The sequence below is a fragment of the Arachis hypogaea genome, chromosome 13, assembly GCF_003086295.3.
Source record: "Arachis hypogaea cultivar Tifrunner chromosome 13, arahy.Tifrunner.gnm2.J5K5, whole genome shotgun sequence".
In the NCBI taxonomy this organism is placed as follows: domain Eukaryota; kingdom Viridiplantae; phylum Streptophyta; class Magnoliopsida; order Fabales; family Fabaceae; genus Arachis; species Arachis hypogaea.
In genome coordinates this window covers 61,698,346-61,714,325 of record NC_092048.1, presented here as the reverse complement: position 1 = coordinate 61,714,325, position 15,980 = coordinate 61,698,346, and the positions used below count along the sequence as shown (strand labels likewise).

General features: G+C 38.3%; 1 non-coding gene across 1 annotated transcript; it reads left to right on the top strand.

The window, feature by feature from the left end:
• The first annotated feature begins 12,247 nt into the window (after positions 1 to 12,247).
• LOC112738942 (small nucleolar RNA R71) lies at positions 12,248 to 12,355 on the top strand. Its single transcript, XR_003169889.1, has one exon. It is a non-coding gene; the product is annotated as a small nucleolar RNA R71 (small nucleolar RNA).
• Positions 12,356 to 15,980: the final 3,625 nt, after the last annotated feature.

Sequence of the window (15,980 nt, the reverse complement as noted above, 5' to 3'; positions counted from 1 at the left end):
GAAAATTCTAAATCCCAAGAAGATTCTAATTGGGAAATGATGAGAAGTTTTGTGTAGGAAACCAGAGCATCAATCAAGAATTTGGAGATTCAGATGGGTCAAATAGCCACAAGAGTTAATGAAATTGATCAGAGGACCACTAATAGCCTTCCTGGTAACACAATTCCAAATCCAAGAGAGGAATGCAAGGCTATCACCTTGATAAGTGGACAAGTGGAAAGTATTAAAGCACAAGTTATTGAGGAGCCAGTTGAAAAAAAAGATTGCAAGTTTATTCAATTGAGAAGTGGTAAAGTAGCTGGCTCTGAGACCAAGGTCAATGGAGAGTTAGTGGAAAAAGAAGCTCCAGAGGAGAAGAAGGAAAAAGTAGAGCATGTCCCTCCAAAGCGTGTGGACAACCCATTTCCAGACTCTTATGACACTTATCCTACATTGCCAAAGGCTCCTGAATACAAGCCTAAAATGCCATATCCTTAGAGACTTCAAAAGGAGACCAAGGACAAGCAGTTTTCAAAGTTCTTGGAAGTCTTCAAAAAGTTACAAATTAATATTCCTTTTGATGAGGTTTTGGAGCAAATGCCTATTTATGTCAAGTTCATGAAGGAGCTATTGTCAAAGAAGAAGCCTTTAAAGGGAAATGAGACAATAGTCTTGACTAAAGAATGCAGTGCCATCATTCAGAATAACTTACTAAGGAAGATGCCAGATCCAAGGAGCTTTCAAATTCCATGCACCATTGGAAGAATAACCTTTGAGAAAGCGTTGTGTGATCTGGGGGCAAGCATAAATCTAATGCCCTTATCTGTGATGAAGAAGCTGCAAATCTAAGAGGCACAACCCACAAAGATAGCATTACAGATGGCAGACAAATCTATGAAGGCTGCATACAGATTGGTGGAGAATATCTTGGTCAAAGTGGGTAAGTTCTTCCTCCTAGCAGATTTTGTAATTCTTGACACAGGGGAGGATGAGAATGCCTCTATAATTCTAGGAAGACCATTCCTAGCCATTAGAAGAGCTATAATTGATGTAGAAGAAGGTGAATTAGTGCTTAGAGTGCATAATGAGCAACTGGTCTTTCATGTCTTCAAAGATATACATTTAGCAGGTGAAAAAGAGAGGTGCATGCAGACTGAGCTTATTGATCCAAACCTTCAACAACCCCCTGATGACGGACAGCAAAATCTACAGCTCAAACCTCCTTTGGTGACAATCAATAAAATTCCTCCTGACATCAAACCTAAGTTTGGTGTTGGAAATGCATCATCCACCAAGGAGGAGGTTCCCAAAAAGAAGAAAATACCCAGGGGATGGAGAAACAAACAGATCCCCACTGAAGGTTTCTCCCCAGGAATGAAAGTGGTGTTGACTAGTAAACCAGTGTGGATTTATACAGTAAACAGAATCCTCTCTCTGGAGCATATTGAGCTAATTTATGGAGACACAGGAAAGAAGTTCAAAGTAAGGGGTGAAGAGCTGAGCCCCTATGATCCTCCTCCTTAGAGGAGCTGACCGTCAAGCTAATGACGGTAAAGAAGCGCTTGTTGGGAGGCAACCCGATAATTTCGTATCCTTAGTTATTTTTCGTAGTAATGATTTTCTTATTTATTTGATTTTTATTGAGTTTTTACTATTTTTCTTCGTTTTACATGTGTTTTGATCATGCAGCTATTTTAGAATAGGAACCGAACACTTCGGAAAAAAAAGTGCACACGACGCGCAAGCGTCGCTGACGCGTCCGCGTCATATGTATGTGCGTGAAAAAAATTATGAACAGAGAGTTGAGCAGGAGTGGTGCTGGAACTATGCCTTTCGCACAAACAATCCCATGCGCACGCGTAACTCACACGTACTCGTTGTTTGCACTTTTAACCATCCACGCGTGCGCGTCACTAACGCATACGCGTGACCTTAAAAATCGGCGTAAATGAGTGTTTGGGCAGAGAGTTGTGCTGGCTTGGGGCTGGAAATGCGCTAGAAGCACAAAACTTAATCACGCGTACTGACGCGTGCGCGCCCTTTGCACAAACGGCCACCACGCGTGCGCGTGCATGACGCGTATGCGTCGTATGAGAATTTTAGTTCCCCAGCCACGTGAACAGAGAGTTACGCATGCACACGGCTGCCTTCGCGCGATTCGCACAAATCATGGGCACGCGTACGCGTGCCTGACGCTCACGCGTCATTATGAAATTTTCGCGCTCCACGCGTACGCATGTTGTACGCGTACGCGTCGCCTACGCCGCTCAGTTTTAATTTTAATTCTTTCTCTCTCCCAAATCCTAATTCTCTCTTGTTCTTTTATCCTTTTATTCTTCTTTCCTCATACTCTTTGTTTTTGTTTTCAGTTCTTCTTTGCTTGAGGACAAGCAAACCTTTAAGTTTGGGGTTTACGCTTCGCTTATAGCTTTGCTGTCTAATTTTATGGTACCAAAGGGAGGCGAATCATCTTCACAGAGGAGCACAACCTGAAGAATAAAATGACCACTAGGATAACTAAGGTGGTTGAGTTCCTTTCATTCTATATTCCTTCCCACTTTTACTATGTTATGTTCTGGTTTTCTGGTATTTTTGCTTTGTTTATTGCATGATCCTTTATTAGTTAGATTCCTAGATTCTATTTTAGTTTTCTGTTAGTTGCTTTAATTCTGAAAGATGTCTCATGTATTTCCCACTAAGCTTGAAATGAAAAAGAAAGAGAAAAAGGGGATGTAATTCATGAGAAATTGAGTTTATATTGAAGAGTAGTTTTATTCACTTAAATGTGGTGGTATTTTCTGTAACTCTGAATGCATGACATGAACAGTGCATATTTAAATCTAAATCAAAGAATGTTAATGTATAAGGAACAGGAATTTAGAGAACTATTATGACTTCTTTGAATTTAATGAAAGTTTAATCCTTGAAGCAAAAGAAACAGCAAAGAAAAATAAAAGCAAGGTCCAAGGCTTTGAGCATTAATGACTAGGGAGGTCAGACAAGATTAAAAGCTCAAAGAGTTATTTCCCTAGTCACATGCTTGTGGTGTTCTTGTGTCAAGTAATCCTTGAGACAAAACATTTAGAGTCGAGATCAATTGCATTTAACAGAGTACGCCAAAGGCTTTGAGCACCACTGTCTGGGAGTAACTGAAAAAAAAAATATCTTAGAACTTAAAGAGAGTTCCCCAGTTAAGTGCTTGTGGTGTTTCTGTGTCAAGTAAACCTTGAGATGAAACATTTAAAGTCACGGCTAGGCTCAAGGTGCAAAGCACCATGGAAAAGAAAATCAAAAGAGAAATTGCTGTGTTCAAAGGTTAAATTGAGTTACAAAAGATCAGAGAATTCGTAATATTTTCCGGATTCTAATTTCGAATGATAGTGACATCCTTCTGATTCAAAGGAGAGTGAGATGCCAAACCTATTCAGGATTACAGTTGTAAACCCCACTATAAGAAGAGACATGAGCTTAATTAAACTCTTATTCTCATGCAAATTCACAATCCTAAGTCTATATTATTTTGGTTGCTTAAGGACAAGCAACAATTCAAGTTTGGTGTTGTGATGCGTGAGCACCTTTCCTATCTTTTCCTAGTGAATTTGCATTTAATTTATTGAGTTTAATCAAGAATTAATTATATTTTAGCCACTATGGATGCTACTTTGAGTCTTGTGCAATTCTGTTTATTTTAGGTAGCATTCGGCTGGATTTGATGGAGTTTCTGCAGCACATGAATTAAAGGAGATGACAGGTACGCGCACGCGTGAAAAGCTAAGTTGCACAGCGACACGTGCGCGTGACTGACGCGTACGCGTGACATGCACCACGTGTAGAAAATGCAGAAAAATGATGGGGGCGATTTCTGGGCTGTTTTGACCCAGTTTCCAGCCCAGAAAATACAGATTAGAAGCTACAGAATGGACGAAACAAGTGGTCCCCATCCATCAATTGAAGAAATGCTGATCACTTTAATTAATTCTGATTTAACCTTTAATTTTTATTTTAAGAAGATGAAAAGATATTATTTTAGTTTTAGAAGATAGATTTTAAATTAATTAGGATTATATATAAAAGGGGATTGGAACTATTCCACAGGGGATTCCATTCCAGACTACCAAAATACATTTTATCAGAATCCTTATTTTTCTCTCTAAACCATGAGCAACTAAACCTCCACTGTTAAGGTTAGGAGCTTTGTCTATTGTATGGATTGATTTTATTGTTTTTCTATTTTAATTCATGACTTGCTTTATATTTCAAGAATTGTTTTTGTTCTTTATTTTATGAATTTGGGTGGAACGGAAGTATGACCCTCTTTCTAATTGAGTTCTTGTATAACTTGGAAAAGCTCTTTACTTGAACAACAACTTGAAAACATATTCTCCTAAATTTTAATTATCTGGATTTAACGGGATACGTGACATATAATCCTCTTATATTTGGATAATTAGGATTTTTGTGGCATATAACTAGAATTGAACTTCACCCCCTAATTGGAATTAATTGACCAAGGAATTGGCTGTTGATGAATTTTAGAGGAGACTAGAAAGGTCTAAGGAATTAGGGTCTAGTCATATATAGTTGCCATAAATTGAATCTTGCATGATTAAAAGAAATTAATAAGAAAAGTCAATCCAGAAAATAGATAACTCTGAAGCCTTAACTGCTTTCTCAATACTTTATTCCCAACTTATTTTCTTGCCTTTCTTTAATATTCTTGCTATTGTTTAATGTCTTTGAACTTTTAAAAACTATTTTCTTTTTGCCTAACTAAATAAATCAATTAACCATTGTTGCTTAGCCCATCAATCCTCGTGGGATCGACCCTCACTCACCTGAGGTATTACTTGGTATGACCCGGTGCACTTGCCGGTTAGTTTGTGGTTAGAAATTCCGCACCAGTTAACAATGGTAGTTACAAAGGGTAGGCTATATGGGTAAAGTGAGATTTTAAACAAAGATGGCCTCAATCATGCTCAATGCAATTCAAAACATCAATCATTGGAAATAAAGAATCAAGCAAAACCAAGATTACAATTATAGAAGAGATATATCACACAATGAACAAAATTAGTGGTTAAAAGGTGTAACCACTCGATATAAGCCCAAAAACTCACAAGGTATTTGTTCTTTACTCTTCTATATTCCATAAAAATCATTCAAGCAAGTTTGAAACAATTCTCTCAATCAATTCAATAGAATACCCTTGAAATAAAATTCTTGGAAATCTTTGTTGTTTTTCACCAAAATTATTCTCTATATGTATGTATGTTGTGATGGATGCAAAATTTTTCAAAATTTCCTAGCTCTTTTCCTAATTTTCAACATTGCAAAAAAATTAACATGAACAATTAGGATCAAGATAACTAGGTATATGCTATTCACATCATCCAATCACAACTTCTATCTATAAGATATATACCATGAAAAAGATGCAAAATGCAATAGTTATAAACTATGAAGAAAATGCAATGCAACAATAAAAAACACTCTAAATATCTACAAGAAACATAATATAAGAAGAAATCAAAAATTAAAATGCAAGGTGTTTGGAAGAGAAAATTTACTCCCCAAGAGTGACGAATTCTCCCCCACACTTAAGCGTTGCACGGTCCTCCGTGCATGAACACGATCCGGGGGGAATGTCTCTAAGGTGCTTGGTGCGCAGAAATCGTGACGGTTCCATTCCTCGGTAACGGTGCTAAAAACTCAATACGCACGTTCATAATCTTAGTTCTTTGTCACAACTTCGCACAACTAACCAGCAAGTGCACTGGGTCGTCCAAGTAATAAACCTTACGTGAGTAAGGGTCGATCCCACGGAGATTGTCGGCTTGAAGCAAGCTATGTTCATCTTGCAAATCTCAGTCAGGCAGATTCATATGGTTATGGAGATTTAATAATTAAAATATAAATAAAACATAAATTTAAAGATAGAGATACTTATGTAATTCATTGGTGAGAATTTCAGATAAGCGTATGAAGATGCTTTCGTTCCTCCTAAATCTCTGCTTTCCTGTTGGCTTCATCTAATCATTCATATTCCTTTCTATGGAAAGCTATATGTTAGGCATCACCGTTGTCAATGGCTACATCCTGTCCTCTCAGTGAAAATGGTCCAATGCGCTGTCACTGCATGGCTAATCATCTGTTGGTTCTCGATCAAACTGGAATAGGATCCATTGATCCTTTTGCGTCTGTCACTACGCCCAGCACTCGCGAGTTTGAAGCTCATCGCAGCCATCCCTTCCTAGATCCTACTTGGAATACCACAGACAAGGTTTAGACTTTTTGGATCTTAAGAATGGTCGTCCATGGATTCTAACTTATACCACAAAGATTCTGATTAAGGAATCCCAGAGATACTCATTCAATCTAAGGTAGAACGGAAGTGGTTGTCAGGCACACGTTCATAGGTTGGAAATGATGATGACTATCATGATCATCACATTCATATTGAGGTGCGAATGAATATCTTAGAATCGGAATAAGCTTGAGTTGAATAGAAAAACAATAGTACTTTGTATTAATTCATGAGGAACAGCAGAGCTCCACACCTTAATCTATGGTGTGTAGAAACTCTACCGTTGAAAATACATAAGTGATGAAGGTCCAGGCATGGCCGAGAGGCCAGCCCCCTTAACATGATCAAAGGATCAAAAGATAATCCAAAGATGATCCAAAGACGTAAATACAATAGTAAAAAGTCCTATTTATACTAAACTAGTTACTAGGGTTTACAGAAATGGATAATTGATGCAGAAATCTACTTCTGGGGCCCACTTGGTGTGTGCTTGGGCTGAGCATTGAGCTTTACACATGTAGAGGCTTCTCTTGGAGTTGAACGCCAGTTTGTATCCTATTTCTGGCGTTGAACACCAGTTTGCGTTGTCTAAACTCGGGCAAAGTATGAACTATTATATATTGTTGGAAAGCCCTGGATGTCTAATTTCCAATGCAATTGAGAGCGTGCCATTTGGAGTTCTGTAGCTCCAGAAAATCCACTTTGAGTGTGGTGCACGAAATTGTGATGTCCAGGCTCAAACTATTCCTGGCACGTGAGCAACTTGGTACGCGTAATCGTGATTACACATTCATAATTTGTCACAACTTCGATACAACTAACCAGCAAGTGCACTGGGTCGTCCAAGTAATTCCTTACGTGAGTAAGGGTCGAATCCCACGGAGATTGTCGGTATGAAGCAAGCTATGGTCACCTTGCAAATCTCAGTCAGGCAGATATAAATTGATAATGATGTTTTCGAATAATAAATAATAGAATAGGGATAGAGGTACTTATGTAAATCATTGGTAGGAATTTCAGATAAGCGAATGGAGATGCTTTTCGTTCCTCTGAACCTCTGCTTTCCTGCTATCTTCATCCAATCAGTCTTACTCCTTTCCATGGCTAGCTTTATGTGATACATCACCACTGTCAATGGCTACTTTCGGTCATCTCTCGGGAAAATGATCCAATGCCCTGTCACGGCACGGCTAATCGTCTGGAGGCATCACCCTTGCCAATGGCTTCATCTTATCCTCTCAGTGAATAATATGCTCACGCACCCTGTCACGGCACGGCTATTCATCTGTCGGTTCTCGATCATGCTGGAATAGGATTTACTATCCTTTTGTGTCTGTCACTAACGCCCTGCAATCGCGAGTTAGGAGCTCGTCACAGTCATTCAATCATTGAATCCTACTCGGAATACCACAGACAAGGTTTAGACCTTCTGGATTCTCTTGAATGCCGCCATCATTCTAGCTTACGCCACGAAGATTCTGGTTAGGAGATCTAAGAGATACTCATTCTAGCTTATTTCATGTAGAACAGAAGTGTTTGTCAGGCACGCGTTCATAAAGGAGAAGGATGATGAGCGTCACACATAATCATCACCTTCATCACGTTCTTGGGTGCGAATGGATATCTTAGAAGCGAAATAAGATGAATTGAATAGAAAACAGTAGTACTTTGCATTAATCTTTGAGGAACAGCAGAGCTCCACACCTTAATCTATGGAGTGTAGAAACTCTACCGTTGAAAATACATAAGTGAAGGTCCAGGCATGGCTGAGATTGGAAAGCCCTAGATGTCTACTTTCCAAAGCAATTGGAAGCGCGCCATTTCAAGTTCTGTAGCTCCAGAAAATCAACTTTGAGTGCAGGGAGGTCAGAATCCAACAGCATCAGCAGTCCTTTTTCAACCTCTGAATCTGATTTCTGCTCAAGTCCCTCAATTTCAGCCAGAAAATACCTGAAATCACAGAAAAACACACAAACTCATAGTAAAGTCTAGAAATGTGAATTTAACATAAAAACTAATAAAAACATCCCTAAAAGTAACTAGATCCTACTAAAAGCATACTAAAAACAATGCCAAAAAGCGTATAAATTATCCGCTCATCACAACACCAAACTTAAATTGTTGCTTGTCCCCAAGCAACTAAAAATCAAATAGGATAAAAAGAAGAGAATATACTATAAATTCCAAACCATCAATGAAACAGAGCTTCAATCATATGAGCGGGACTTATAGCTTTTTGCCTCTTGAACAGTTTTGGCATCTCACTTTATCCATTGAGGTTCAGAATGATTGGCATCTATAGGAACTTCAGATTTCGAATAGTGTTATTGATTCTCCTAGTTCAGTATGATGATTCTTGAACACAGCTTCTTTATGAGTCTTGGCCGTGGCCCTAAGCACTTTGTTTTCCAGTATTACCACTGGATACATAAATGCCACATACACATAATTGGGTGAACCTTTTCAGATTGTGACTCAGCTTTGCTAAAGTCCCCAATTAGAGGTGTCCAGGGTTCTTAAGCACACTCTTTTTTTTTTTTTTGCTTTGGACCTTGACTTTAACCGCTCAGTCTCAAGTTTTCACTTGACACCTACACGCCACAAGCACATGGTTAGGGACAGCTTGGTTTAGCCGCTTAGACTAGGATTTTATTCCTTTAGGCCCTCCTATCCACTGATGCTCAAAGCCTTGGGATCCTTTTTATTTGCCCTTGCCTTTTGGTTTTAAGGGTTATTGGCTTTTTCTGCTTGCTTTTTTTTTCTTTCTATTTTTTTTCTATTTTTTTTGCCCCTTTTTTTTTCTTTTTTTTTCTGCAAGCTTTGTTCTTTGCTGCTTTTTCTTGCTTCAAGAATCATTTTTATGATTTTTCAGATTATCAAATAACATGTCTCCTAGTCATCATTCTTTCAAGAGCCAACATATTTAACATTCTTAAACAACAACTTCAAAAGACATATGCACTGTTCAAGCATACATTCAGAAAACAAGAAGCATTGTCACCACATCAATATAATTAAGCTAAGTTCAAGGATAAATTCGAAACTCATGTACTTCTTGTTCTTTTGAATTAAAACATTTTTCATTTAAGAGAGGTGATGGATTCATAGGACATTCATAACTTTAAGACAAAGTTACTAACTACTAATGATCATGTAATGAAGACACAAACATAGATAAGCACATAACATAGAAAATGAAAAACAGAAGAAATAAGAACAAGGAATGAATCCACCTTAATGATCGTGGCGTGTCCTTCTTGAGGAACCAATGATGTCCTTGAGCTCTTCTATGTCTCTTCCTTGTCTTTGTTGCTCCTCCCTCATTGCTTTTAGATCTTCTCTGATTTCATGAAGGATGATGGAGTGCTCTTGATGTTCCACCCTTAGTTGCTTCCAATAATTGTGTGGAAGAAAATGTATCCCCTGAGGTATCTCAGGGATCTCTTGATTTGCAGTCAAATGTTCTACCACTGAGCTATAGACCCTTAATGGAAGCTTTTGTCTTCCCTTTCCTCTTTCTAGAGGTTTCTCTGGCCTTAGGTGCCATCAATGGTTATGGAAAAAAACAAAAAAGCTATGCTTTTACCACACCAAACTTAGAATGTTGCACGCCCTCGAGCAAAAAGAAGAAAGAATAGAAGAAGAAGAAGAAGATATGGAGGAGATGGATGGATGTGTGTATTCAGCCATATGGGTGGGGTTGGGTGGGAGAGAGATGTTGAATTTTGAAGGTAGTGGGTGTATGGATGTGAGTGGTAAATGGAAAACAGAAGGGATGATCATGAATGGAAAGAGAGATGATGAGGTAGGTGGGGATCTTGTGGGGTCCACAGATCCTGAGGTGTCAAGGCATTTACATCCCTGCACCAATTTAGGCATGTAAAATGCCCTTGCACACAACTCTGGGCGTTCAGCGCCAGGTTGGTGCCCATTTTGGGCGTTCAACGCCCATTTGCTGCCATTTCTGGCGTTGAACGCCAGAACCATGCTTGTTCTGGGCGTTCAGCGCCAGGATGTTGCCCATTCTGGGCGTTCAGCGCCAGAACCATGCTCTGTTCTGGCGTTTGAACGCCAGGCAGATGCTCCTCCAGGGTGTGATTTTTCTTCTGCTGTTTTTGATTCCGTTTTCAATTTTTATATTTATTTTGTGACTCCACATGATCATGAACCTAAGAAAACACGAAAAACAATAAAAATAAGAATTAGATAAACATTGGGTTGCCTCCCAACAAGCGCTTCTTTAATGTCAATAGCTTGACAGTGGGCTCTCATGGAGCCTCACAGATGTGCAGAGCTTTGTTGAGACTCTCCAACACCAAACTTAGAGTTTGGATATGGGAGTTCAACACCAAACTTAGAGTTTGGTTGTGGCCTCCCAACACCAAACATAGAGTTTGACTGTGGGGGCTCTGGTTGACTCTGCTTTGAGAGAAGCTTTTTCTGCTTCCTCTCCATGGTTGTAGAGGGAGATCCTTGAGTTTTAAACACAAGGGAGTCCTCATTCCATTGAAGGACTATTTCACCTCTGTCAACATCAATCACAGCTCTTGCTGTGGCCAGGAAAGGTCTTCCTAGGATGATGGATTCATCCTCTTCCTTTCCAGTATCTAGGACTATGAAATCAGTAGGGATGTAAAGGCCCTCAACCTTTACTAGCACATCCTCTACTTGTCCATAAGCCTGTTTTCTTGAGTTGTCTGCCATTTCAAATGAGATTCTAGCAGCTTGCACCCTATAGATTCCCAGTTTCTCTATTACAGAGAGGGGCATGAGGTTTATCCCTGAACCAAGGTCACACAGGGCCTTAAAGATCATGGTGCCTATGGTACAGGGTATTATGAACTTTCCAGGATCCTGTCTTTTCTGAGGCAATGTCAGTTGATCCAGATCACTTAGTTCATTGATGAACAAGGGAGGTTCAACTTCCCAAGTATCAATGCCAAATAATTTGGCATTCAGCTTCATGATTGCACCAAGAAACTTGGCAGTTTGCTCTTTAGTAACATCCTCATTCTCTTCAGAGGAGGAATACTCATCAGAGCTCATGAAGGGCATAAGGAGGTTCAATGGGATCTCTATGGTCTCTAGATGAGCCTCAGAGTCCTTTGGTTCCTCAGAGGGAAGCTCCTTATTGATCACTGGACGTCCCAGGAGGTCTTCCTCCTTGGGATTCACGTCCTCTCCTCTCCTCACAGGTTCGGCCATGGCGCTTATGTCAATGGCCTTGCACTCTCCTTTTGGATTCTCTTCTGTATTGCTTGGGAGAGTACTGGGAGGGATTTCAGTGATCCTTTTACTCAGCTGGCCCACTTGTGCTTCCAGATTTCTAATGGAAGACCTTGTTTCATTCATGAAACTCACAGTGGCCTTAGATAGATCAGAGACTAAATTTGCTAAATTAGAAGCATTTTGTTCAGAGTTCTCTGTCTGTTGCTGAGTGGATGATGGAAAAGGTTTAATATTGTTAGACCTGTTTCTTCCACCATTATTAAAGCCTTGTTGAGGCTTTTGATCCTTCCATGAGAAATTTGGATGATTTCTCCATGTTGAGTTATAGGTGTTTCCATAAGGTTCACCTAAGTAATTTACCTCTGCTATTGCAGGGTTCTCAGGATCATAGGCTTCTTCTTCAGAAGATGCCTCTTGAGTACTGTTGGATGCAGCTTGCATTCCATGCAGACTCTGAGAGATCATATTGACTTGCTGAGTCAATATTTTATTCTGAGCCAATATGGCATTCAGAGTATCAACTTCAAGAACTCCCTTCTTCATAGGCGTCCCATTGCTCACAAGATTCCTTTCAGAAGTGTACATGAGCTGGTTATTAGCAACCATGTCAATGAGTTCTTGAGCTTCTGCAGGCGTTTTCTTTAGGTGAATGGATCCACCTGCAGAAGTGTCCAGTGACATCTTTGATAGCTCAGATAAACCATCATAGAATATATCCAGGATGGTCCATTCTGAAAGCATGTCAGAAGGACACTTTTTGATCAACTGTTTGTATCTTTCCCAATCTTCATAGAGGGATTCACCTTCTTTCTGTCTGAAGGTTTAAACATCAGCTCTAAGCTTGCTCAGCTTTTGAGGAGGAAAGTACTTGGCTAAGAAAGCCGTGACCAGCTTATCCCAAGAGTTCAGGCTGTCTTTGGGTTGAGAATCCAACCATAATCTAGCTCTGTCTCTTACAGCAAAAGGGAAAAGCATGAGCCTGTAGACTTCAGGATCTACTCCATTAGTCTTAACAGTATCACATATCTGCAAGAATTCAGTTAAGAACTGAAAAGGATCTTCAGATGGAAGTCCATGAAACTTGCAGTTCTGCTGCATCAGAGAAACTAATTGAGGTTTCAGCTCAAAGTTGTTTGCTCCAATGGCCGGAATGGAGATGCTTCTTCCATGTAAATTGGAATTAGGTGCAGTAAAGTCACCAAGCATCTTCCTTACATTATTATTATTTTCGGCTGCCATCTCCTTTTCCTGTTCGAAAATTTCTGAAAGGTTATCTCTGGATTGTTGTATTTTAGCTTCTCTTAATTTTCTCTTCAGAGTCCTTTCAGGTTCTGGATCTGCTTCCACAAGAATGTTCTTATCCTTGCTCCTGCTCATATGACAAAGAAGAGGGCACAGAAAAATAATAATAATAATAGAGATCCTTTATACCACAGTATAGGGATCCCTGTGTGAGTAGAAGAAGAGGGGGAGACAAAGAATGTAATGTAATGGAAGAAACACAACTGTGAGGAGGGTTGAGATGTGAGATGAGATGTTAGTAGATGAATAAATAAATAGAATAAGATGGGAGAGGGAGAATTTTCGAAAATAATTTTTGAAAAAGAGTTAGTGATTTTCGAAAATAGTTTTTGAAAAATGTTAGTAATTTTCGAAAATTAAGATTTAAAAATTAAAATAATTAATAAATTAAAAAGAAATTTTGAAAAAAAGGGGGAAGATATTTTCGAAAATGAGAGAGAGAGAGTTAGTTAGGTAGTTTTGAAAAAGTTAAGAAACAAACAAAAAGTTAGTTAGTTAGTTGAAACAAATTTTGAAAACCAATTTTGAAAAGATAAGAAGTTAGGAAGTTAGAGAAGATATTTTGAAATCAAATTTTTTTTGAAAAAGATAAGAAGATATTTTTGAAAAGATTTGATAGAAATTAGTTTTTGAAAAAGATTTGAGTTTTAAAATCACAATTAATGACTTGATTCACAAGAAATCACAAGATATGATTCTAGAACTTAAAGTTTGAATCTTTCTTAACAAGTAAGTAACAAACTTGAAATTTTTGAATCAAAACATTAATTGATTATGTTATTTTCGAAAATTTTATATAAAAATAAGAAAAAGATTTTTGAAAAATATTTTTGGAATTTTCGAAAATAACTAAGAATTTTGAAAAAGATTTGATTTTTGAAAAAGATTTTTAAAAAAAAAAGATAAGATTTTCAAATTGAAAATTTGATTTGACTTATGAGAAACAATTTGATTTTAAAAATTTTTGAAAAAGTCAATCCAAATTTTCGAATTTGATGAGAGAAAAAAAAGGAAAGATATTTTTTGATTTTTGAAATTTTTATGAAAAACATGAAAAATATGCAATGCATGAAATTTTTAGATCAAAACAATGAATGCATGCAATAATGCTATGAATGTCAAGATGAACACCAAGAACACTTTGAATGTCAAGATGAACATCATAGACACAATTTTGAAAAATTTTTAATGCAAAGAAAACATGCAAGACACTAAACTTAGAATTCTTTAATGCTTACGCACTAAGAATTCAAGAATGCATATGATAAACATGAAAAGACACAAAACAAAAAATCATCAAGATCAAACAAGAAGACTTACCAAGAACAACTTGAAGATCATGAAGAACACTATGAATGCATGATATTTTCGAAAAAATGCAAGATGCATATGCAATTGACACCAAACTTATAACATGACTCAAGACTCAAACAAGAAACACAAAAATATTTTTGATTTTTTTGATTTTCTAAATGTTTTTTGGATTTTTTTTTTCGAAAATTAATTTGAAAAAGGGAAATAAGGATTCCAAAATTTTTAATATGAATTCCAGGAATCTTGCCATGTTAGTCTAAAGCTTCAGTCCAGGAATTAGACATGGCTCACTAGCCAGCCAAGCTTTCAATGAAAACTCCAGTCCAAAACACTAGACATGGCCAATGGCCAGCCAAGCTTCATCATTTAACACCAGAGTATATTGCTCTTGATAACAAATTGCTGCTCATCATTTATCAAGTATGTAACTTACCTCTGATGGTTCGGAAGCCTCAGTCCAAAAGAATTTAGACATGGCTTTACAGCCAGCCAGGCTTCACATGCTTCATGAAACACTGGAATTCATTCTTAAAAATTCTGAATAAAAAATTTTTTTTTGAAAAGAAAACAAAAAGAAAATTACCTAATCTGAGCAACAAGATGAACCGTCAGTTGTCCAAACTCGAACAATCCCCGGCAACGGCGCCAAAAACTTGGTGCACGAAATTGTGATGTCCAGGCTCAAACTATTCCTGGCACGTGAGCAACTTGGTACGCGTAATCGTGATTACACATTCATAATTTGTCACAACTTCGATACAACTAACCAGCAAGTGCACTGGGTCGTCCAAGTAATACCTTACGTGAGTAAGGGTCGAATCCCACGGAGATTGTCGGTATGAAGCAAGCTATGGTCACCTTGCAAATCTCAGTCAGGCAGATATAAATTGATAATGATGTTTTCGAATAATAAATAATAGAATAGGGATAGAGGTACTTATGTAAATCATTGGTAGGAATTTCAGATAAGCGAATGGAGATGCTTTTCGTTCCTCTGAACCTCTGCTTTCCTGCTATCTTCATCCAATCAGTCTTACTCCTTTTCATGGCTGGCTTTATGTGATACATCACCACTGTCAATGGCTACTTTCGGTCATCTCTCGGGAAAATGATCCAATGCCCTATCACGGCACGGCTAATCGTCTGGAGGCATCACCCTTGCCAATGGCTTCATCTTATCCTCTCAGTGAATAATATGCTCACGCACCCTGTCACGGCACGGCTATTCATCTGTCGGTTCTCGATCATGCTGGAATAGGATTTACTATCCTTTTGTGTCTGTCACTAACGCCCTGCAATCGCGAGTTAGGAGCTCGTCACAGTCATTCAATCATTGAATCCTACTCGGAATACCACAGACAAGGTTTAGACCTTCCGGATTCTCTTGAATGCCGCCATCATTCTAGCTTACGCCACGAAGATTCTGGTTAGGAGATCTAAGAGATACTCATTCTAGCTTATTTCATGTAGAACAGAAGTGTTTGTCAGGCACGCGTTCATAAAGGAGAAGGATGATGAGCGTCACACATAATCATCACCTTCATCATGTTCTTGGGTGCGAATGGATATCTTAGAAGCGAAATAAGATGAATTGAATAGAAAACAGTAGTACTTTGCATTAATCTTTGAGGAACAGCAGAGCTCCACACCTTAATCTATGGAGTGTAGAAACTCTACCGTTGAAAATACATAAGTAAAGGTCCAGGCATGGCCGAGATGGCCAGCCCCCTAAAACGTGATCAAAGGATCATAAGGTAATCCAAAGATGCCTAATACAATAGTAAAAGGTCCTATTTATAATAAACTAGCTACTAGGGTTTACATGAGTAAGTAATTGATGCATAAATCCACT